The 23,972-nt window shown below is 39.8% G+C and overlaps 1 long non-coding RNA gene across 1 annotated transcript in view; it reads right to left on the bottom strand.

Annotated features, from left to right (window-relative positions):
• LOC116275829 overlaps nt 1-23,972 on the bottom strand; it is an 80,483-nt gene that overhangs the window by 12,785 nt on the left and 43,726 nt on the right. The window contains exon 2 of the long non-coding RNA XR_004185152.1: nt 14,397-14,562. This is a non-coding gene — a long non-coding RNA (uncharacterized LOC116275829). The remainder of the gene's footprint in view (nt 1-14,396; nt 14,563-23,972) is intronic.

A 23,972-nucleotide genomic window follows, 5' to 3' on the forward strand; every position in this document is an offset into this window, starting at 1 on the left:
TATCCTTAATGGCTGGCTGCTGCTTCCCCAGTAAGCTTCACCTGGCATACCTGCCATATGCTATCCCTTTTCCTTCACCACTCAAAACACAGAGCAGCCAAGGGAGTAGGAGTTTCAAGAGCACCACCTTCTACTGGTTATTGAAGGCATTATATATTCATCCTCAAGTGGAAGCTGAAGCTGAATAGATGTGCATGATACTCTGAATGATTTTGAGATGTGGTCGCCCATGCAAATCACATACTCACTGAACCAAATTCAGGACATTGCAGCAATCCTGAAAAATCCATTTGACCCCCCAAATTACAGTTTAGTTGCAAATCTTTCTGTCCTGAAGACATAGCCACGCTCTGCAATTTCTCAGATGCTGACCCTTAAGAAGTGCAATTCACACAAGGAGGCTGATTCTATAACAGCAAAGAGCAGCACTGCTACTCTAAGGATGGGTGTTTTCAGTGTGGTGTGGGGAATTTCCTGAACAAAAACCCACATCTTCCTTGGTATTCCAACATGCACTAATCCACTGTGTTTGCCAGAATAAATTGCAAAGGGATTCAGTCACGTTCCAGGTTCAGCCTAGGCACACTCAGTATCCAACATAGGCTGGAGATGAAATAAGGAAACTCTTTTGGGCATAGCTGTAAGGTCAACAAATTGGAAAAAGCCACAATTCACCCTTGGGAAGGATTAGATACGCTGACATCCTCCAAATTGATTTACCTAGATCAGACCACATGTTAATGAGGCAGGCAAGTTACTCTAATTCATCGTTACTATTCTAAATGCAGGGACCTTTTCACATTGAAGAGGCGGGGCAATGGATTCAAATGAGCATCAGTCACTTACGGCTTGTCACTCACCCTTGCTAGGCCAAAGCCATTTATAATTGCTGTCATCTAAACTGCACTGAAAAGAACTGGACATTCAAAGAGCACAGCTCCCAAGAAACAAAGTGAGTTTTCTTCCCCTATTACATGCACTGCATCATAAATGCTCTGAGCTGCCAAAATGTGAGCACTTAGATTTCTTCTGGGCACAGACATTTTTCTAAGTGCTTTAAAAATTTCTATTATTTGAAGGGTCTCCTTGAAAATGCCTCACTTTTCAAGACTGACTCTTCAGTGACATTGAAACATTATTTGTACCACAGATATAAAAGCTACATTTCAACTTCATCCAAATTGTGAGTCGGAAAGGCAAGATATTTTTTGATGACATTACACCTACCAATAAACTTTATTCATGTCAGAAGGTAAAGTTCATGCCTATATAGAAAGTGAAATGTATTGGTGTGTTTATGTGATGACTCATCCACACAAAGTGATGTGGCATAATCATCTAATAAGCTATTTCTGTAGGTAAAGGAGAAGGTAAGTTAATGACCAGATAGTAAATACTTTAGGCTTTGTGGGTCATGTGGCCTGTTGCAGCTACTCAAATCTGCCATTATTGTATCAAAGCAGCCACAGGCAATATGTAAATGAATGTGTGCAACCGTATTCCAATCAATTTTTGCTATGGACTGCACTGCAATTTGATTTTCATATAATTTTTACATGTCACGAAACAGTATTATTCTTTCGAATTTTTTTTCTGTGATTTAAAAATGTAAAAAACATTTTTCACTGGCAGGGTCATAGTGAAACAGGTGGCAGCTGGATTTGGCCCATTGCCCACAGTTTACTGACTCCTGTTTTAACCTGTGCTTTTGAAAATAAGACATATAACCTCTTTGCTTACATTTCGTTTTCGAGTACTTTATCAACAAGAACTCATGAAGATCAGTGGAAGCATGAAAATACAAAAAACAACTGCTGCAGTGTGTAAATACTAGTAATTTCAGATTTTACTTTGGTAGAGTTAGAAGGAGAATATTCAAGAAGAAAAAAAAAGCAAGAAGCATCCAGACTATTTTCCTTAGATTGCTGTGTTTTTTCTTGTAATTTCAGTACTTTTTGAGTTAAATTTTTCCCAGGAGAATGTACTTCCAAATTTCTAATGGATTGTAACTTTTCCTTTCTAACAAATGAATATTCATTACTCATATTCGTAAATAATCCTAATAAAATTACTTTTTCTGATTACAAAAGTTGCATTTGTTTATTTTAGACTACATGAAAAATGTATAAGATCGCAGATTACTTTTAGCTCAGGGAAAATTACTATTTAAAAGCAAGAAATTGTTTTATCTTCTCTCATGCATCCGTAACTGCAACTGCAGTCATGATATAAAAATATTTCCACTGGTGAATCAGAGGTTGAATAAAACACTCGGCTATTTGGCTAGAAAACTGGGTTTAACCTTGCGTGTGGATTCAGGGTGAAGCAAAGGTCTCTAATTCTAAATATTTGTTGGTAAACGTTGCTTCATCAGCTACTTGGAAATCAGTTTCCATCAGATTGGGTAAAGCCTGCTAACCAAACAAAGCAGCAATTAGGCCTCAGAAGACAGCCTCTGTTTTTATTCTTCTTGTACTCATACAAAGTCTGTTTGTCCCTTGCCTCAATCCTCCTACCTCCTTCTTTGGTATGAAATGTCTTTGGCTTGCAAAGCAACATCTGTGAGGTTATCAATGCATTCTGTGGCAGGCTCACTATGTACTGAAGGCCTGCACAGGTGTTCATTCTTTGAGAAGGCTCAGTCCATGTGACTGTGGCTTTTTTTTTAGTGCTCTTGCTTGTTGGCAGGTAAGCCAAAGCAGCAGCCTATAGCTTCCCTTTAATGGGAATATGAACACTTAGAGTGAAGCTGCGGACTTACAGAGCTTTCTTAAAGCAAATTCAACTCTTTAAAGAAAAATAACAACAATTCTTTGCCTTCAAACCTCTCTCCTCTGCCCCCAACCCACACCCCCAAATCAGACAGGCCAGATGTTTGTGAAAACTGCCGTTTCCACAATTCAAAAGTACAGCATTTACCATAGCTTTTATCAAAGATTTCAATTCCCCTCATCTTAAGGAAAATGACCCTTTTATTTTGTTGTGGACATAAAATTATGGCCCTGGGAAAATTGGAAGCATTTCTGTTGAGGGAAATCAATTTTCTCACTGCCATATATGATCAACATGTCACAGCCATCACCCAGATAATAATAGTAAAGTACAAGTAAAATGGCTGGTAATACTGGCTTTAAAGGTAGAAAAAGATAGAAGGAAGATAACACCCCCCCATCCCCACCCCCCCTTTAAAGCATGTTTGCAAAAAGAAGAAAAGAAAAGAAAGATCTCTAAGGGTTATTTTCGCTCTTTAATTTTCCTCCTTCCACCTCACTTTCTTCCCTTTGCTCGTGCTTTCTAGAGTGTAAGTATTTTATTTTCTTGTGGGGACTAATCGGCCAAAGCATTAATGAAACTGTAGAGATATGCGTTCTTCCTGGAAAAGAGTAAGCACTTTATGTGTAAACCACTCTGGCTCCTTTTCAATCACCCTGTTAATGGGTGGCTAATTGTCAAAAGATGTGACCAGACTGAGATGACCCTAGAGTGTGTTTAGGTGGGAGGCAACAGGGAAAGTACAGAAGCAGCTTCTTAATTTGGATCCTGCAAACAAAAGGAAACATCAGATCTGACCTCGCTGCTGGAGTGTTAATGGCTTTCTCCCCGTCTCCCCCCTGCCACTTAGCATCTTTTGTGCCCCACCCTGGGAAGCTTCCCGGCAGAAGTGTGCATTAGCAGAACTCTACAGTTACAAAATGCTGCTTACTACAGACAAGGGAAAAAAAACCTTCACAGTGATTAAATGTTTTTTGGACAAACACATCCATAGCCATAAAAGTGCCATTTTTATTTCAGGCAGGCCTCTCAGTCATGTCCCTGCTGGGGCCAACAGCACAGTGGTGTACCTACAGTGTCATTGGAGCCCTTCAAAGAAGATCTAAGTACTGTCCTTCTCTTTGTAGGAAAGTTGGCCCCCACATGTAAATGTGGGAAACCAAAATGGCATTCATTTAGGCCAAGGTCATTACTGAGGAAACAGCAGACAGAATCTTGGCAAAATATCAAATATTTTCAATAATTCAACCATTTGCAAAAGAATGCTGCTTGTTTCGGAATACAAATGAGAACGAGCAGTAGAAAAAAGAAATTCAAGCTAGGGACCAAAGAAACCTAAGCTAAGGACTCTCACAGATATGATAAATGTGGCATGCACAAAGATGTTCATAGAAGTATTATTAAGAATTGGAAAGAACCTACTCTCTAGCAATAATTAATTTAAAAAGATAAACTGTGGCATATACATATTATGAAGCTACTAAAGACAATCGTTTTAGAAAAGAGAAATAACACCAAAGATATAGACAAACACTTTGTGGATTTAAGTAAAATAATAATAATAAAGTTATAGCTATGGAAAAATGCATCCTCAGCAAAATACACCAAAAACAAATACACCAGAATGTTATGGTTGTGTTAGGACAGCAGTATTACGGGTGAAGTATATTTTTTCTTTTATTCTAATTGGTAGAGAATTGGATGCTGTATTGATTTAGAAATGAACAAACAAAAGAAACAAACAAAAAGTAGGCAGAAATAAGCCCTAAGAAGCCCTTTTTGGTGTGTGAGAACATCATTCAAAAAGAATTTGTACAACTTTTCCCCAGAGTTTTATTAGAACTTAACATCACAGTTCTCCAATATTTCCATGGTAAATTGAGACTAAAAAGGCCCAGTGGGCTCTTTCTAGCCCAAAGGAGGTACTCTGGTCCCAAAAGCAATGTCCCAGTGCCTTTTCCCACTCACCTTCAAAACATCGTGTGCCTGTGTGCTGCAATTTCCACAGAGAACGTGACATAAAATTTGGAGACTCTAGACAATGCCTGATGCTCAATGACATCAAAAACATCTGGACTCAAAGAGAAAAAAGAGTTGATTTTTCTCCCTTTATTTTATAACCTTTCTTTCCCCCCTAAAAAACCTACTTTCTCTTGTACACTGGATATATGCATAGTTCATCTGAAGGTTTACTCCTAGTTTTCTCTTTTTTTGAAGACCAAGAGTTGTCCAAAGTATCCATATCCCAGCTCATAGTCCCAAACTGAAAGGTTATATCAGGTCAGGATGTAAGTCCCACATCAGGAAAAGGCCACATCTGAATTGAGGAGACTTGGGTGGCTGTTGGCCCACTTAGCACTGTGGCTGGAGAGGCTCTCAGCCCTCTAGACAGCGGCATGGACCATGTGTTGGAAATGATCAAACTCAGTGGCTTATTGGAGTGGAATGGTAGGAAGAGAGGTGTTCAAAGAACACTTCCTATCAGTTAGTAAAAGCACATCAATAAAAATAAATCAATGCCCACTTGTTTTCTAGGAATCTGCTTCATATTCAGCAAAGACTCCCATTATGCTGCATTTCTGATAGACTAGCACAGAAAAGATGTGGTTTCAGCTAGAATAAAGTATCTTGAATAAAAGCATTACTCTGTCATCAGAATCTTCCACTGTGGACTAAACTGTGAAGCAAAGATAATCTCAGATACAAAATTTTAAAATGAGTAACGAGTAAGAGATGACACACAATAGATATTTGTAAAACAAATGAGTGATACACAGGAATGTAAAAAATTTTGGAATAAAAGAAATAATTAGAAGCAAAAAGTTTAGTTAGAATGTGGCTTTTGAAAGAAGGGGAAGACAGGCCTTAATAAATGCCATAAATAAAAATGTGCTGTGGTTTATTGAGAAGTGGATTGTGAACAAATTACAGTGGGTTGGAGAACTTGAGTTTGATTCTTCACTTATTAATTGACCTGTGTTGCTCTGAGTAACTTTTCCCCTCCTAGAGCCTTGGCTTTAACAACAGGAAAATCAAATAATTGAACCAGATCAGACACACGTCCCACCTCTCATTTCTGCCGCTCTTGTAAGAGACATTGCTAATCAATGGTGGCCCTTACCTGCAGAGCCTGGCTGAGGGCTCAGAATCCTTCATTTGACAGTGTTCCTGGCAGCCATTATTAAATGATAAGTTTAGATGTAATGGATAAAACTTTTCCATTACAGTCCAAAATGAATTCCTAGGTTTCTGACCCACCATGACCCTAGAAGCTCTTTTCCAACCCTCCATAGAACAAAATTAATATGTTTTCCATTAGCTTTGTGAACACCCAGCTCCAATGACACTCCATAGGCTCCAGATCAACTTTCCTCAAAATGTACATCCAAGAAGTTCCGTGTTTCAAGAGTTACTGTGCTGAAAGTACCAGCTTATCCAAATGCTGCTTCCTTTTTTAGTAGTCAATTTGTACAGATGGCAGATAGCAAATGTTTCTTTGGCTGGCATGAGACACCTGGCAATCTCCACCACAACCATCTATAAATCACAGTAAGAGGGCATGCATTATCAATTCTTTATTAATTTAATTAATTCATAATTTATAATTTTAGTAGTTGTCATACAATTATATATGTAATTTTATTTTCCTCCCAAATCCATAATAAAATAGAACAATACTGACCTCTTCCATAGATCCAACTGGCCTATGTTCCAGAATCCAGTTGAACCGCTGCATTCTATGATCAAACTATGAAACCACATGCCACACCCCTTCTCCAAAACCTGCAGTAGCTCCGCTGTCTCATCGGCCCCAAACTCATTGCCTTGTGCTTTATGATCCATTATTAGTTGGATTTGTCACATGTTCTCATGTCTCTTTATTTATATGAACATTGTTACTCCAGTGGAGAGACCTGTTTGCTGTCTTTTCTTCCCAGGTCCAGGATGAAGTTAAGGCAAGTGAGAAGACAAGGGTGCAAGTCAAAAGAGGCATACTCCTTCATTGTGTGTCTCCTTAAATGCTATACCCTATGTGGCTCGCTTGCCCTGTTCTAGCTTTGGTCTTTCCTTATACCATAAACTAAATGCAACAAAAATCTATTTGTATGTATGATCTAATTGTATCCTCTCAGCCCTCAGAAAGGCCAATGTTATTATTTTTCCCATTTTACAGAATGAGAAATTCTAAAAATCTTGAGAAAAATTAAAAAGTTAGGGAGCATCAGAGTTAGAACTGAATATCAGTTCTTCTAAACCTGAGCAGAATTTCCAATCTATGAGTCTATGACCCTATTTTATGTGCTCTGTGGCAAGGCATGCCTTTTTCTTCCTCCAAAATCCACATTTTAACTAAACTTTTCAGTCCTAATTATTTGATTTATTCCATTTTCCCCATATCCATGTATTACTCCTCATTTGTTTTATAAATGTTTATTATGTGTTATCTCTTACTTTTCCTTTTTTTTGGGGGGGTTCCATTTCTTAACAGATGGGATACACCTTGAGGTGAGATACACAATAAAAGAAATTTTATGTTGTTGTAAAGCCTGAACTTGTCAGTGAACTTTATGAAGGATCAGGAGGTTTGCATTGTAACCAACTTTTATAGATGAGGAAATGACAAGGAATAATGACGACAGCTGCATTTACTAGGGACCTCAATGTTATAAGAACTATTCTAAGCAGTTAGCATGCAACATCTCCATAAATTTCATAACAACCCAATGAGGAAGTCATTATTATTCACACATTAAATATGAGAAAACTGAAGCTTTAGGAAATACAAAACATTGCATAAGGTAATTGTAGCACTTGTAAATGTCAGGGCCAGAAATCAAATTAAGGTCTGACCCCAAAACCCATGCCTTTGAGTGATTAGCCCAGAGGTGTAGAACTGGTGGGGGGGTCAAGTTGGAACCTGGGCCTGATAATCCTAATTTCAATCTAGTTCCCTTTTTATCGTCCTGGTATACTCCCACTTTCACAAAATAGTGAGCCATTTAATAAGTGGTTTTAAGTGAAGTGAAATTATGCTAAGAATAATTGTAGTCCATGTCTGCTTTAGCCATTTAGATGTCTCCTTACTTAGAATTAGAGCCTAAGTAGAAATATTACCAACGTCCAAACCTGCTGCTTGCTAATAGAATAGATAAGGTGTCCTTAGAGCATGCAAATACAAAGAAGGCTTAGTAGAATGTGGTATTCATGTGTGTGCCTTGCATATTGAGAAGCATAACAAGGCTTGTGATAATTAAGTACCGATGCACTCCCAGGGGTCAAAGGGCAGTGGGTTTTGGGAGCAGTCTAGCACAGGGATGGCGAACAAGCAGCATGGCTAATTTATCCCAGGCTTCTTTCCCATGGAGCTCTGCAGTGGCTCCTGATCCATTTCAGCACAGAACTCCAGGCAGCCACGGCCCACTGACCAGTGTTGACTCTAGAGAAGAAAGCTATTCAGGATCCTCAGTAGAGTGAGAAGTGCATAGGTTATGGAGTCGAAGAAACTTTAGTTTCCAATCCTGCTGGTTCCATTTATTAGCTGAGCAGCCCTAGGCAAGTTACTTAACCTTACAGATCTTCTGTTCAGTTGTATTATGATCATCCAGAAAATAATAATGTAGAAGATGCCAGTATCCCCCACCTTTTTTTTTTTTTTGAGTCCTGAATTTAATCAGCATAATCCTGACATTTGACAGATTTTTTTTCTCTTTTAAAATATGTCACGCCATCAGTTCATGGGATTTGGAGTCAGCCATACAGACCTAGGTTTGAGCTGCAATTCTGTCACTTAACTTTGTAACCAAGAGTAAATTGCTTAACTGCTTGGTTCAGTCTCCTTATCTATGAAAAGAGAATAACATTACCTCTACCATAGAGTTATTGTAAGATTGAAAAAAAAAAAGCACATGACAAAGTACATAAGCTGTCATTTACTTGATAAATATTGTAATCATTCCTGCAAGGCAGGTCTCTAAGAGGCACCTATGTCCATTCCATTGAAAGCAGACATTTGGCCATGACACTGCACTTTGAGCTTGTCCTGTTTAGCACAACCATTGTGCTAGCCGCTGTTTACTTAACTGATGAAGTTACCTGGTTTTTGTCCTTGACTACTTGCTAGCCCTTGTGCAATGGTTCCTGATCGGAGGCTGGATTCCTGCAGATCATGTAACCTGGTCACAGCAGAAGTGGTTTGTTCTCTCTGTCTCCCTTTTGTGCCCAGTGTTACAAACTGTCAAGTAGAAAGAAACTGAAGGGACTCGGGGGTCAGAGTTGGGGACTATCAGGACTACTGTACTACCTGATCTTTTGCATCTTATTCAATAATTATTGATTACCTACCATAGGCCAGCTTCCTAGGGCATAAACATGACATGACTCCTGCCTCAGGGAGCTCAGAGCCCGGTGCTGCCATGAGGACAAGTTTTCACTTATAAGAACAATTACTCAAAACCTAAGTTGGATATGCTAGAGATTCCTTGAAGAAATATATGTAGGTGTGTACATGCCAAGTTCAAGGAAAATACAAAGTATTTTCTCAAAAGATGCCTTTGAACTTGAAAGAAAGAGAATGCATCTTTTTAAAAAGTAAAGTAAGACTAAACAAGAATATATGCAGACTTTTGAAATGTGTGTGCATAACTTTTATTAAGTGTATACGAAAATTGAAAGTGAAAATGTTTTCAAATATATATGTATATATAAATAAATAAAATAAATAGAGTTTAAGGAATTTTCACAAACCAGACACATGTAATCAGTACATGGATTAAGAAACAAAACATGCCGGGCACGGTGGCTCAAGCCTGTAATCCCAGCACTTTGGGAGGCCGAGATGGGCGGATCACCAGGTCAGGAGATTGAGACCATCCTGGCTAACATGGTGAAACCCCGTCTCTACTAAAAAAATACAAAAAACTAGTCGGGCAAGGTGGCGGGCACCTGTAGTCCCAGCTACTCAGGAGGCTGAGGCAGGAGAATGGTGTACACCCGGGAAGCGGAGCTTGCAGTGAGCCGAGATCTGGCCACTGCATTCCAGCCTGGGCGACAGAGCAAGACTCCGTCCCAAAAAAAAAAAAAAAAAAGAAACAAAACATTATGTGTACCTTCCAAATCCCTCCATCACACCCCTTCTAGTCACTGCCCCTTAGGGTAACCAACATCTTGTATTTTATTAGCATAAAATAAATTTATATTTTGTGTAAACAGCATCATATAGTATGCAGATTTAAAACTATTTTCCTATCAAATTTCAGAGTATTTTTTGATGCTTTGTTCATTAAACTTAAACCAGTGAAGTTTGCTCCACTGTGAAGCATATGCTTGAAGTGAAGGATTCTTAAGCTTGCGTAAAAATCGCTGACTCTTTCTGCACAGGACGATGCCTTTGTACCTGGATGTCCTGATCTTGGAGGTTACATTTCAGAATGTGAACTCATTCATTAGAAAATGCTTTATTTGACTGAAGGCCAGGTACTTGCTTCCCAGCAACACAGCTTAAGTAAATGCCCAACGCAGACAGTCAACATTACTGTCTCAAAAATCTTTCATTCTGACATATTATCACACATTTGTCATTAGGGAACTGCATACTCACATATGTCCATAAATATTTGGTCTTGGTAGACCCAGGTTGACCTGCTTGAGAAACAGCAGGAAAAAAAAAATCTCTTATCTCTGTCCTTGAACAACGTACAATTAAATGAAGGGAAAGTTTGAATGTGGCCTCTGAGGGACTTTGTTTCCCTGAAAACAAAATCATTTTGCTCTAGTCAATCAATAACTTTACATGGTAAATGTGAGTCTTAGGCTCGGAAAGAGGTTATCGGCCATAACATTTCTTAACACTTTCATAATGTTATCAGGAATTAAAAAGTAACATTTATCAAATATTTACAAGTTGCGTGGGACACAGCACTGTGTAAACGTATGAATCTGATAATATCCAAGCTGCGTTTTAAAACAGATGCAGAAACATCTCAAAAATGTTTGCTTTTCAATGATGCATTCTCCATCATGTAAAAATTTAACTATTGAGATGCTCTAGTGACACGTGGAATGGGTCACACAAGGAGGAATGTATCTCATGTGAAAGGTCAATATCAACACAGATGAAAGAGATTGCATTAGGCAGGTTATGCCACTCAAGGAAGGACACACATTTTCTAAATGAACATTGAAAAAAAAACTATTATATAATGGAAAATGTGAGACAAATATTATTTACTTCAGTTGATTACATATGAAAGCTGTGTACTAAAGCACACACCAAAGCAATAGTCCCTTCTTGCTGTCAACTCCGTTCTTCTTTTGTTGTCAGTGGTGGCACTTCTCCAGATTCTAAAGGGGCAGAAATTCATTTATCTTTCTCCCTCCACAGTCCCCTGGGCACTTTACCTCTGTATAGGGCTTACCCAGTCAACAGCCCCCAGAGCTACCTTCATTATAGCAGATCCTGTATTCTATTAATTAGAGAAGGTCAAAAAAAAGAAAGATGAAGAGGAAGAGGCGGAGAGGGGAAACATAAAGTGATAAGTGACAATCTTAAAGAAGAAAAAAGAAGGGTATTAGCTGAAAAAGGGAGCCACTAAGCCCTAACACCCCAATCTCCACATTTTCCCTTTATCTGGTGAATTTAATGACCCTAACCCTGCAATTTCCACATTTTCCCTTTATCTGGTGAATTAAATGGTCCAAGAGACTGCTGCTCAGTCCTAAGCTGGCCTCTGCATGCTCCTGTCTTCCCTGTCCTTCCCTTCTGCGCCACATGTGAGGGCCGGGTCTTAGTCAAAACTGGAAAGTGGCTAGAGTGGTCTGAGAGGCTTGGAACAATGGAATAGCACTTTCCAATCAAGAAAATGTTTTAAAGTAGATTCTGTTGATAGGGCATTTGTTTATTTGTTTCAAGAGTTGAAAATGTGTATATACATATATACGTATGTACACATGCTTGACAAAATTTTTACTTTCAATTTTCATATACATTTAATAAAGGTTATTGCTAATTTCTTAGCCCTTAAGTCTGAGAACTGTATTTAATTCTACATTGATATAGATGGCTGCTGCCAATTCAAGGCTGCAAGGGTAATTGGTAATAAGGTCCAGATACTCTTACAGAAAGAGAACAGAAAATATTTCCTCTTAAAAGATAATATATAAATATTTTTTATTAACTATGAGAAGAGAAATTGAGGGGTAAAGAGACCCAAACCTTAAATATCATAAGACATACAGGTGTATGTACTTTTGTTTTTTAATTTCAGCATTCTGCTGTGTGTTAAATATTGCAAGTTATAAAATGTGTTTGTTTATTTTTATTATGACAAATTAATAAAGACTATCGTAAGCTTTTAAAATAAGGCTATACAATATAAGTCAGTTATCACTTTATTAAATTGGAGTATTAATGGATATTCACTCTGTATAAATATGGGTGTGAAAAAGGAGAGTCCTATAACTAATTGGCTCCCTGCCCCAGGCACCCAAACATCTTTCTGCAACTCTGGATTTGTCCCTCCAGGATACTACTGCCAAAATGATCAACACAAGGTCCCAAAATAACAATTTATTCTGCCCAAAGGACATTGTGCCCTCAGTCTCCTGGCCAGATGAATTGGCACAATTACATCCTTCTCTCTTGCTTTCCCCCTCAGGATATCCTAGGTGTCAGAGCTTTACATGTTGTGATGATTCAGAGAAAAAAATCTGCTAAGAGAGAAGGCAGTGCTACAAGCGTCTTCTCAGATTCTCAGGTCCAAACTGATGGAGTGAAACGCAAATCCTCCGTTGGTTTGTTTCCTTCAAAACTTCACTGCCCCTCAGGCACTTCCACAGATCAAGTAGAGGGCTAAATCCTTTCCTGACTCTTGACATAAATATATCGGTGTTAACCAACAATGACCTCAAATTAGCCAATTTCAAGTCTTCACTTCCACCTGCCCCCTGTTCCCCCAGCAAGAATTAGTGACTTAAAGACCATGGTGCAAATGCCAGTTTAATCTACCGAACTGTATTTCTTTCTCTGAAGCAATCTGCTACAGAGGAAAATAGACATTCATTTCTCCTTCAGGAAATTAAACTGTTCAACATGGTTTCTTGATGATGACTTCTTATTTGTTTTGCCTCTTTTGCCTTAAAACTCTCTTCTCCCAGTACTTTCCTTTTCACAGAGCTGTTTTTCAGAAAAGCTCTTTTTATTCATTCTTCTTTCTGACTCAGAGGCACTGAGCTCTGTATGAACAAACATGAACAAACCCTTTCATCAAGAAACCCCACAGCTCACCCTGGGGATGTGCAGGAGCAGGTGTATATCTGCTTCAAAAGCTGTTCTCAATGTAAATAAGCTCAAGGTAGGGCTCTTAGCAAAAGGCTGAGGAGGTGAAAGAGGAGGTTGGCTATTCATGTAGACAGAACTCTGCATCCTGTCCCCTCTAAGGGACAGTGCCCGTGGATGGGTTAGGATGAGAGACTCTAGCTCACACACCAGGTACTTAACCGGGGCTTCTGACCATCAAAAGCTTCGTTCCAGGGAGTTACTCACCACTAGCATTGAACTGCCTTTTAAAAAGATAATGTGGGATAAGGAGTGGAGAGGAAAAAAAGACAGGGAAGATCTTTCCCAATGAAAAGGAAAAGAAGAAGCATTTACACAAGAACTCCTCAGTAGTTCTTTAAGACTAAAATCTTGATCACACATTTTGCAACAAAACATATGTTAAAGAAAATTTAAGGAAGGCCATTCCTTGAACTGAGCTCCTGTAGTAGGCCCCAACAGAACAACCCAAAATGGAGTCACATGTGTCAAAGTTCCCCATCACCAAACTGAAAATTTAATTGTTCATTTATAAGATCCGACCTTCCCAGAAATCAGGAGATGATAGCCAAATCCCCAAATAGGCCAGTTTTCCAAAAACCAAAACCAAAAACAACATAGTAGATTCATAGCGCCCAGTCAAAAGGAGCCCAGTCAACCTGAGCTGGCATGACAAAGAAGCCCCCTCTGCTTTCACCCATACAAGGAAAGTAACCTGAAGCAACCTGAGATCAACTAACCCGCTTTCTGTACTGTGCTGCTTCCTTGCTCCTGACCAAGCTGCCTCACAAAAGCCAACTGTTTTGCCACACCCGATGGAACTCCTGTCTATTGCATACGCCGAGTGATGCCTGGTTCATAAATTGCTAACAAAAGCCAATGTAATCTTTAACAGTCAGTGTGTTGAAATTTCATTCTTAGAAACACAGAAATAGGCCATATCTACTCACTGTCCATTTCATCTGTGAGACACTTGCCATGAGGGACATAGCTTTGCACTGAACTTTAAATATAAATGAGGACTAATTAGTTTGAAGAATCACCTTCATGTTTCCATTTGCTGATTTGTTCAGTCAATATTAATTATTGAGGGCCAACTATACACCAGGTGTGGCAGTAGGTACTGGGAACACAATGGTGAGCCAAACAAGGCGTCTCTATCTCTCCTGGGACATAAGGAAAGACACATTTATCAACTAATCACACAAATAAACATAAAATTACTAAACCCTCCAACAAGAAAGGCATGGGACTAGGCAAATAAAAGTGTTATTTGGCCTAGCCAGGAAGCTCAGGGATGAAGAACACTTACCTGAGGAAGTGTTGCTTGAACTTGGATGTAAAGAAGAAACAGTACTTAAAACCAGGTGAAGGAAGAACATTCGAGCAGCGGGAATACAGTGGACAATGGCTCTGCAGGCAGGCATGGTGCATCTAAGGAACCGAAGGTATGGCTGGATTGGAGAGAGCTAGGATGACTGGGAGGTAAGACAAGGCAGAAACAGACCATTAGGGACTGGGTCACGGAAGCCATCATTTAGACATGAGAAGCTGTGGGCTTTGTCCTAAGAGCAATGGAAAACCATTGAAGAGTTTTACATATGAGAATGATGTGATGTGATATGATATGATATGATATGATATGATATGAAATGATATGATACGATATGATATGATGTGATTTGATCAGGTGGGATTTCTCTGGCTGCAGCATGTTGGTTATGGCAAGAACAGAAGAGTAGGCAAGCTATTAAGAGGCTGAAAGAGACCAGAGGTAGAGGTTATTCCATACATTAATTAAATAAGCTTGATACATATGAGGTTAACCAGATCTTGGTTTTTGTCTGGCACATCACATACTTTTTCTTAGTGGGGCCTATTTACCTTTTCCCACTCACTTCCTAATAGCCCTTTCCCTCCATTTATTTAATAGAGAATTTGATTCTGTCACTTATAAGCCAAAATCACTTAGCCGACCTGTCTGAGAATCTTTATTTGGAAAAGGACTAATTATAATCTCCCAGCTCTCCTCATGGGGTTAGTTATCATGAATATAATCTGAAGTAATAGGTGTGAATGTGCCTTGTACACTAGAATATATGAGATCGATGTAGGTTGGCATTGCTGCAGTGTTTCTAATTATGCACCATGTTCACCTTCTCTGGAAGTTAACAGAGTATTGACATGAATATTTTGGTAGAAAAAATTTCAGATGCCTTAATTAGGATACTCATCAAATCCTTAGCCAAGGCAATAATTAGTGCAGAAATAGAAGAACAAAACAGGCAGAGATAAGAGGGAATTGGTTGACTGTGCAGCCACAGCCTCAGGTCTCCGATACTACGAGAGTGCACTCCAATCCCCTCACCATGGTAAAAAGCCATGTGCATCAGCAGCAGCTAGGACTTGTGCTCTCGGGATGTATCCATTTATGATTGCGAGGAACTATAAAGACTCTAGGAACTCAGAGATGGTGCCATTGTTCCCCTTCACCTTGGGGAACACTGTCAGGGAAAAGTTTCTAGTCTCTCCGGAAAACCAAACACAGCCACACTTACCCTCCAACTCATTTGTGAAAGTACAATCAGGATTTGATCAAACAAACCTATTTGTATAGGGAAGAGACTGCCTCAGGGATGGAGGGTAGATAGCATCTTCTGACTGGAGAGAGAAGAACATGGAAATACATAAAACTCATAAAGGACTTTCCATCCAAATTCTGTAGGAGACCAAGTTGCTTTAGGGATCAGAGTCTCTCAGGCACATTTTCTGCCCTGTTACCCCTTCCTTACCAAATCTTGACATAATATCTAATGACTTTGTGGGTGGAAAAGCCCTGCTTATTTTCCAGAGGGGGGATAGGCAGTCAAGAGTTCATTTACACAGGGGTGTGGGGAGAAAAGAAGGAAGTTTTCAAGAGCATTCTCTTCATCTGTAAGCATTGCTTCCACCACATCGAGAATCAGTCCTGACCTTACATCACTCCAGCAGGTGTCTTCTCTGGTCATCTCAAATGGTATTGGAAAAGTTCCCTCCAAACTGAAGCAGAGTGAACTCTAATGTGTGATAATTCTGTCTAGATATCGCTATTCCCTCTCAGTCAGGTACTACTCCTTGGAGAAATTGTGAGGAGGTACTCAATAAATCCAAACCACTCCTATAAGATGTTTCAATTTTGGTATGCAGAGGACTGTAAGAGGCTGAGATGGGAAAACCATGAGAATCCTACTTCCTATCTCTCAAGGAACCTTTGGGATTGTGTATCTTAGTTCTCTCTCTCTCTCTCTCTGTGTGTGTGTGTGTGTGCGCGCGCGTGTGTGTGCATGTGTATGGTGCACAGTCACCTTTGTTAAGAGATGGCATTTATGAAGGGGAGCTGAGGAATCTTCTAGAAGTACAAGAAATAGCTGGAGCAAAAAAAAAAAAAATGAAAATGCAAGACTCGCAACAACAACAACAATAAAAATCCAGCCAGTTGTATGACTGGTACCTACATTCCTGAGCTGGTTGTAGAGGAAAAAGAAGACTGGAAAGGTTGGGCATAGTCAAATTATAGAGGGGTTGGAAAGCCAGTCAGAAATGGCGGGAGGAGGATTTATTCAACCATTGCAGTAACAGAGAGGGTGACTATGTGCTGGACATAGTTTTAGGTGCTTCAGATATATCCAAAATAGATCAACATTTCTCTTATAAAATTTGTGGTCTAGGGAATGACAACCCGCTATTATCTGCCATTGGTGCTTAATGTTCATGAACTAATTTAATATTTAAAACAACCCCATGAGATAAGCAGTATTTTTAGCCTGCTTTGACAAAATAGGAAATTTGAGGCATAGGGAGGGGAAACATATTGCCCAAGGTCACACATCTGGTAAATATCTAGAGTTGCTTTTAATCACTGCATTCCATTAGTTGCAAGAGCTGAAGGATGAGAATTTCAAGGAGTGTGTTTTGGTCAAGGGGAGTTAGTGAGGGGCAACTGTAAGACTGCAGAGAACAGTCACCATAGTCAACTCAGGCTGCCATGACACAATACCGTAGACTAGATGGCTTAAACAGCAAACATTTATTTCTCACAGTCCAAAGTCAGGCTGCCAGCATGGTTCAGTCTTGGTGAGGCTGTCTTCCTGGTTTGCAGCCAGCTGCCTTCTTGCTGTGTACTCAGATGGCCTTTTTCAGGCACTTCTTATAAGGCCACTAATCCTATTGGGTTAGGACCCCACCCGATGACCTCATTTAACCTTAGTTACTTTCCAATAGCTCTATCTCCAAATACAGTCACATTAGGGGTTAGTTTCAATTTTGGAGAGACACAGTTTAGTCCATAGTATCAGGCAATATTAAGATTTTAAAAATTAGTGATTATCCATGCTTGCAACCTTCATGTATTTTTAAATGTAATCCTATCCACAGCCTTAGGAGGTAGACAATAATTTATTTTACAGACTGTAGAACATGAAGGTGCAATAATTTAAAGAAGGCTTTATAGTACTCCTACATATGTTTATGACCCCTGAATTAAAACCTCAGGTCCATCTACTCTGTCCTGCACCACACTGACCCACCGCTGTTGTTGCCTCAGCCTTCATACCTGACTGAGTCCTGAAGCCTTAATGACTGGGGCCTTTCAGCCTGCAGAGGAATTGGCAGAATTTCTTGGGTGCTAGGAAACAACCCCTACCTGGGGAATATAGTTGTGAGAAGAGATGTGGAGAAGGAAGGTTTTGATGGCGAATATATCCAAGTCGGTTTAAGAAAGATGATTTTTTAAAATTTTCTCTTTAAAGACTTTTTCAAAGGAACCTTCAGGGGGAAAAATGGCAGAGAATTTCCTGGGGTAGACTCACTTAGCCATTTGGGGAAATTAAAATGTGTTGTCAACATGGGGAAATCTGAACCTCCTTTCTTCATAGCTAACATTCATAGGCTCACTTTCTTAAAATGCCTTCATTCTCTCATTCATTTATTCATGGTCTGCTGTGAGCATGGCTCTGTATAGACACAGTGAGTGCTGAGGTGCTGAGGAAAATGTATTTGAAATTGCTGTGACAAGCTTCTGGAAAGTGTCATGAAAAAGGAGTCTGTGGTTAAAATTATGAGAATGCATCAGTTGAATGGTTCATTAATTTAAGTACACTTTCGTTTTTCCACCCCATTGAATTGGTCTTTTAGATAGAGCCACACACAGTTTGAATGTCTAGAAACTTGCCCCTCAGGTGACAAGAGGAAGTGAGCATTAGGGGCGTTCTATCACTCAGATCTTGTGTACAGCAGCTTGGTGGGAAAGGTAAATCAAAGCCAGAGCTACATTCAACAGCTTATATTTGAACAAGTTAATGTGTTTTCTCTTAAACTCATAATAAGTAACATAGAAACACGGGTTTGATAACAGACATTGAGATATCTATGATTAGCGAGCTAATATTTGTCTGCTGAAACTCTAATGGCTCATCTTTGTGTTCTGACACTCTCAAATCCTACACTTAATTGAGTTGTTCCTCTGCACGTGGAGAATCACATACATGATATAATTTAATCTTCATAATGACATACTAAAGTGTGGCTATTTCCATGTTACAAATGAGGAAACTGGTGCTCAGAGAAATGAATGATGAATGGGTTCAGACTCCTGTAAATGTATGGAGGACTATGCCTACATATGTTCATCATCTTCCCAGGACTCAGTGAAGTACCCATTACACTACAGATGCTCAGTATTGTCTGCGAATTTACCAAAAGGTAACAGAGCCAGGTCTCAAACTCAGGTTTTTGGCTCTTTTGGCAGCACTTTCCTTAGCCTATCAGGATGACTTATCATTGAGTCATAACAGAGAGTTATTTTCCCCTACTGGACACTAATACTGAAGCATTATATACACCTTTCAAAATATCCATTTGGATTTTTCTTTTTAATAACAGAAGATATATATGTTTACTGCATAAAAATATGGTGTAAAACGGAACAAGAACAAATACAACAAATGTATTTAAATCATTTGAAATCAGGCCAACCAGAAATTCCTGCCTCTGTTCTGCAACATCCTTTGCTATAATAAAGTTTATATTCTGTTTCCCCAAAAAAGAGGATTCAATTCACCTTCCAATTCACCTTCCTGAGGCTCAATAAATACTCCTTCTTAGAGTCAAAAATAAGACAAGATCTCTCTTTATGATTATCCAACAGGATCCAATAAGGCCATTCTTTGGACTATGAACCATGAATACAGTGCTGGAGAAGGCAAGTCTCCCAATTCAAACATTTTAATCCAAGTGTTATTAGGTAAAAACAAGCATCAAGTTCAGTCTGTAAACAGAAACAAATGTGTCCGTCAACCATGTGTTGTTTAGTGGAAAGAACAAGTTTGTGTGATTTGATTCTAACCAGCAGTGTCCCCTTTTAGTGCCTCAGTTAACTCACTGTAAAAGTGGAGGTGCTCACACAGATGGTGACTAGGGTTCATTCTAGTCTGAGAATGCTATGTCTCAGTCTAAGAAGTTAAAACAGGTAACATGTATAAAAGAGAGAAAGTCACTTGCCAGCTTCCTCCATGACTAGTGAGAATTGGAGGGGTGTGGGCTGGGTGTAGCTAGGTATGTAAACAACCTCCAATCTCATTGCTAGTTGCTTTATAAACACTATACCAGTTGCTTTCCAGATGCCAATCATTGCTGGATAACTAACATTGTCTCACTTCAAAGAAGTCTCCACCAAAATACAAAATCCCTAAGTGCTTCTCTCCTTAAAATCACAACAAGCCCTGCCTTTGACTGATGGAAAGGAGAGTGTTCTGTTTTCTACCAAAGAACCTCAAGGAAACCAGAGGGTGAATTTCTGGTCATTGAAGATGAGACCCAGAGCTATAACGGTCATTCTATCCCCCCAGGTCCTTGCTGGTGACCTACCTGCAAGAACAGGCCATTTGGTTTTCCAAGGTCTCTTTTCTCCTGCAAGATAGGACTTAGACATATTGCATTATAGTTACTTGACCAAAATATATTCTTGTTCTCTGACTTCATTTGACAGAGTGATAGGTAAGAGACATTGGAAAAGAAGCTGCCTACTCTGGTAAAATCCATTGAGCACAGTAAAATAGTGGTCTACCACTTCCTTTGTTTTTCCATCAACTCTTGTCTCTCCATGGTTTTCTAAAGTCCCTGTGACATTGTACTTAGCCTAAATGCATCCCATGCCCCTCTTTCCTAATAGCAATGGATGGATTGTTCTTGAGGGTGGAGGGAGTTCTTTGCCAAAGTTATTAACATCACCTTTACTCCACAAGAGCCTTCATTTATTAGTTATTCCTTTATAATTATTTTAAAGAGCTCTGGCTTGATTTTTGTGAGAAAGGTGGGTGAAGATTGGCAAATATTGAGGAGAGAGAAAGAGTAACACGCTATTATCTTCTGTAGAGAAATGTGTTTTGGGTGTCAGGAACTGACAGGGGAAAAACACACAGACATTCATGGCAAGAGACTTGATGGAAGCTTAGGGGACTAATCCTGATGCTTACTTTATTTTCTTTTTAATGGGGATGTCAGTTCTGAAGAATAAACAGTCTTTCCTGAATCCAGAGTTATAAGCACTTATTTGTCTAGATAAAGTACAGAAAAGAAATATTGTGTGCTGCGGCCCATAAGTCATCTTCACGGCCTTTCAGGTAAACTACCAAGGATTTTTACTGTTCAACTCAGTGGAACACAAATTGGTAAACTGAGAGCTAACTGATCATGGTCATTGAAGCAGTCCAAAACTGACACCCAAAATTTCATCTTAATCTGAAATGCCAACATCAATTACCTACAAAAGTGCCACAGCAGGGGATACCCACAGAAAGGGCAACATGCATCAGAGGCTTCAAGGAAGGCAACATTCCAGGGACTTATTCTCAATCACTCAAAGGGTTTTCCTTTTTAAAAATTGTACCTCCTATTAAAATTGAAAGCAGCAATTAAGGTAGCTTTACGTTCCAGTGTCCAGAAAACCTGAAGAATGATATTCAGAACCAAATGTATATATGGACATGAGTGTATATTTTTGAGCTGTTTCATCATCATCATCTGGAAAGCAGAAACACACTTTGGCTAGACTCTTAGATGTTTCTGGACTCTGTTCCCATTAATTTCTTAATGAATTTTTTTTTTCTTTTTTAGTGACCATTATGTACCAAGCATTGTGTCCAAAGGCTGAGGCCATAGAGGTGATGCAGACCGTCTCTCCCCGCATAGAGTTCATCGTCTAGTGGAAAGATAACATAAATTTAACTATGACACAGTAGACTAAGGGCCATGTTGTCAATTGGATTATAATCTCCATGTAACTGAATTCTTGAGTGTGTCATCAACCCTGCTTGCAGAAATGGGAAAAGGTTCTTGAACTCTGTGTCATCACCCAAATTCACTACTTTCTCAAGCTTTTCCTCAGCCCCACAAACCCCTGACAACAGTAGAAATAGAGGCCCGTGTTCCATAGTCTAAGTCTTTAAAAATTAAAAATCAAGCTAACAGACTGAGAAATACATTATATCTCACCTCCATACCTTGACAAATAGAACTTAATCTCCACCTGGAAGGCCAAGTTTGAAACTTTTAGGAGTTCATGTGATGTCATGGGGTGAGCAGGCCCCAGCTCCTGGCTCCTTCCTTACAGCCAATCCATCTTCCAGCCACACTCTGGCTCCATCCTGCATTATGAAGGGTCTCTGTGTTCACAGAACACTGAAAACTGTTCGGTCCTTCAGAGGATGGATGGGAGAAGAGCACATATGGGCACAGGGATCTGGCTCAGAGATGTTTCAGCAGGAAATTCTGGAGCCCTGGTACCTATAGTGTGCTCTAGAAGGGGTGCGCTATCTTCAAGTGAGTGCAACTCCATGATCCCACCTACCCATCACTTCATGTGCTGGGGTGTAGGCAGTGAAACGCAAGAGCAGAGTCCTCTGATGTGTGACCCAGGACAGGAGCTTTGCTTGTACAGGCATGAGAGAGGTACCCACCCTTTCCTTCCTGATCTTGCTTCCTTGAGGAAACTGCTCCCTGCAGCCCTCTCAGGAGGCGCTTGTTTTCTATCTTGCACTTCTTGAGGATGGGCTGAGTGTCTTCCTTGCTCCTCATTGCCACTTCCAGAAAATCCCCTCCCTTGGCCATCTTCAAAGCTTAAGCCCGGGGTCTGTAATCCCTGCTGGTTCTCTTTGTGACTTCCATCTACAAGCCCATAGTCTACTTACCTTCATTTCGTAAGGACTTTTTAGCATCTGCATCACTGCCACTCCCTTCAACACACAATCTATATGAAATTTTTGGTGATGTCAATTTTCACCTCAGTGTTCCCTCTAAGTTTGTTAACCTCTTGTCTTTCAATAATCTTGTTTTTCACCTTACTTCAGTCACTCATTCTCACGATTACATCCTAGATTTGTTATTTCCAGCAACTACACTCCCTTCATAATGTCAATTTCAAGCAGTTCCCTGACTTTTTCCAAGTAATTCTCTCTAAACTCTCATTCCTGCAGACCTTCAACTACCTCACGACTTCCAATCCATTGATCCCGTCAACCCTACTTTTACCCTGTCCTGCACCGATCTCATCTTGTTACTTCCCTCCTTACCCAACTTAAATTCCATGATCAGTCCTTAATGATGTCTCTTACCGTCACCCCATTTTCCCTTGTTCAACTCTCCCTTTTTCATGCTCCCTTAGAAACCCTAGCTCGGGTTAACTCCAATCTTCTTTTTACTTTGTGGCTGAATGCATAAAATTGAAAGTTTTGTGAAACATTCACACAGCCTGATTTCACTTTCAATTCACAGCTTCTAACTTTATGTAGATGCTTGGTGCTGTCCACCAATTCTTCTACACTTTCCTTATACATTCTTTCTCTCCTACATGACGGCTTCATACCTTTTCTTCTTTCTCAAAACTTCCGATCTTTCTTCTCTGCACACTCTTAAGATAACCTGGCTTCCCGTTTTAACTAAGGAGGCAGAAAAAACCAGAATAGAGCTTTCACACATTACCCCTCCACATCTATCCATATGCTTGCGTTTGAATCCATATTCTTCATATTCTTGCCTGTTACTCTGTTTAAACTGTCTTTGTTTCTTGTTAAGGCAAAATTCCTCCACTCATGCATGGCATCTTTTCCTCTCTTGCCTATACAAAGACCTCAATCCAACAATTATCCCAAATTCTTCTATTTCATCCAACCTATTGAATAATTCCCATCACCAAATAAACATACCATTTTTTTCTCGGGTTAAAACTAAAAATTACACTTTTGGTTTCTTGCCACAAACTCTCTCCACTGTTACATAGTTTCCCCACTGCCGCTATCATTTGAGGCTTTTTGAGACGGAGTCTCGCTTTCTCTGTCGCCCAGGCTAGAGGCGGGATGCCATCTCGCTCACTGCAAGCCCGGGCCCCGGGTTCACTTCTATTCTCCTGCCTCAGCCTCCGAGTAGCTGACCACTGGGCGCCACACCACGCTTGCCACTTTTTTTGTATTTTAGTAGAGACGAGCCACTGCAGCAGCCAGGATGGTGTCGATCTCCTGATCTCGTAATCCACCTGCCTCGGCCTCCCAAAGTGCTGGGATTACAGGCGTGAGCCACTGTGCCTCGTCAACTTGATGCCTTTTATTCCTGTCCTCCCATTATTTCTTGCACAGGCTCCATTCAAGCTCTGACATAACTGCTTGACTGATACAGAACCACTTATGACCTCTATGTGGCCAAATCCAATGGTTAATTCTCTACCATATTATTGACCTATCAGGGGCTTTCATAGATTTTCTGCAAAGAAGGCCACCAATAATCCTTCTAACCCATAATACTTATGCCACTGTTTCCTTCAAAAGGCAAAGCGTATTTCCCTGGTGGAGCTTGCGACATG

Source organism: Papio anubis, chromosome 7, assembly GCF_008728515.1.
Source record: "Papio anubis isolate 15944 chromosome 7, Panubis1.0, whole genome shotgun sequence".
NCBI classification, from domain to species: Eukaryota; Metazoa; Chordata; class Mammalia; order Primates; family Cercopithecidae; genus Papio; species Papio anubis.